The following is a 2,094-nucleotide window of genomic DNA, read 5'->3' as shown; positions in this document are numbered from 1 at the left end:
GGCGGGTGGAGTGGGGGAGCGAGGTAAAAATGAGTTGGCATGGAAAACATTAGCTTGCTTAAATTGTTTTTTTTTAAATGTAATTTTTCGGTGGACATGCATGTTCTTGAGTTCTAATATTGATATGTCCATTGTGGTTGGAGCATTTGGTTTTAGTTGGGCTTTTGTACCAAGCCTACCTGAAACATACACTATTGGGTGAAAATTGTGAGACCTGCCAAAGCCAATAAAAATGGCCAAATTTGGTTTGGACAAGTTTTTGCTTATTTTCAAACCATGTTGGAATCTTTTTTTTATATCGAGCATGATGACTATCACAGGATTGGGTTGCTGGTTTACATTGGTTATTACTGAAGAAGGAAGGTTTTAGAATGTTATATAGCAAAAAAGTGACATCTACTTCTCGCTGCTTGTCTGGATTCAATACTTGTCTTTGAATGAGTATTTCTGTAGTCATCAATGGAGGCATTGAGGGCGGTCTTTTACATAACTGACTGCCCGTCATTCTTTTAAATGGAGGCAACAGATCACGTCTATATGCATGTGCCCCATAACAGCTCTTTCATGCAAAAGACTGATGTCTGTGAAGAAATTCTCCCTACTTCAAATGGAAATACTTTCACTTTTCTAGTGTTGGAAAAAAAAGAAATAATATTGAACTTTTGAAGTCAAGCGCAACATGCTCAAAATTTAAAGGATAGTCTATTGATTCTAAAATTTGAATGCAAACCTAAATTGATGAAGGAGCACAACCCATTGGTAGAGAAGAAATACTATTGAACTTTTGAATGTATATATTGTGCTTAAGCATTTGATTTTTTTTTGTTTTCATATTATGTTGGGTCTTAAAACATTCAAAAATTTTTGATTGGAAGACATTTAAAAATATCCAAATGATAATGAGCGGACCACATCCTTTCTAGTGGAGAAATAGCATCCATGTCCATCACCCTTGAAATTTTGGCTGCAAATGGTTTGAAAGACTAGCAATACAACCATTTGCTAAGGTTTGTCAAATATTGATCGCAAGAAGTTTAAAGTTGATTGGTTAAAATAATGTACATGGAGGTTATGAAATGTTACCCAACAGGGATAGGTGATTCTTCTAATGCTTGAAATGGGGAGATCACTTTAGCATATGCATCAAATAGCCATGCAATATGTTCATTGAGAGAAAAGTCTAATGTAACATGCTTTTAATAAAAATCTTATAATGATATGACAAGGATCAACGAGCCCAACTGAATATTCATCAAGTGTAAATCTGACATTTATTTGTTGATAAAATTTAGGTAGGGATAGCCTATGGAGAACTAACCTGCAATAGAAAAATAAAGTTATCTAGTAAGCTGAAAGGTCTCATCATTGCAGAAGATGAGCACGAGTTTGCTGTGAAATATAGAAGCTTGCTTATGTAGAGTTGGGACTTATCTGGATTAAATTAAAAAAGGAAAGGGTGGATGAAGAGAGTGCGACCCAAAACTCAATAATCCACCACAACATTGACAACCATTTGCTAAGGTTTGTCAAATATTGATCCCAAGAAGTTTAAAGTTGATTGGCTAAAATAATGTACATGGAGGTTATGAAATGTTACCCAACAGGGATAGGTGATTCTTCTAATGCTTGAAATGGGGAGATCACTTTAGCATATGCATCAAATAGCCATGCAATATGTTCATTGAGAGAAAAGTCTAATGTAACATGCTTTTAATAAAAATCTTATAATGATATGACAAGGATCAACGAGCCCAACTGAATATTCATCAAGTGTAAATCTGACATTTATTTGTTGATAAAATTTAGGTAGGGATATCTGTTGACCTCATTTTTGAGGTCATTTACTTTCACTTAGAGTCTAGGTTCTAGCTCTAGGATTTCCTATTGACCATCTTAGAAAACTAGAATTGAGACTCACCCTTCTAGCCAATTCCTATTTTTCTTTGATGTCTAACATCTTTGGCACAAGACCATCGTCTTATGAACGAGCGGTTATGGGCTATTTTGCGAAGATTCAAGGGAAATGTTCCAAATAGGACTTCAAGCCTTAGGAAAACATCGTCACGACCTTTTTCGTCACATACACACATCAAA

General features: G+C 35.1%; 1 protein-coding gene across 8 annotated transcripts in view; it reads left to right on the top strand.

The window, feature by feature from the left end:
• LOC110021165 (uncharacterized protein At4g17910) overlaps window positions 1-2,094 on the top strand; it is a 28,631-nt gene that overhangs the window by 8,517 nt on the left and 18,020 nt on the right. The gene's annotated exons all lie outside the window — the stretch shown is intronic.

Source organism: Phalaenopsis equestris, unplaced genomic scaffold, assembly GCF_001263595.1.
Source record: "Phalaenopsis equestris unplaced genomic scaffold, ASM126359v1 Scaffold000123, whole genome shotgun sequence".
Taxonomy (NCBI): Eukaryota; Viridiplantae; Streptophyta; class Magnoliopsida; order Asparagales; family Orchidaceae; genus Phalaenopsis; species Phalaenopsis equestris.
Note: the sequence above shows the minus strand (reverse complement) of the source record. Positions and strands in the feature narration are given on the sequence as shown.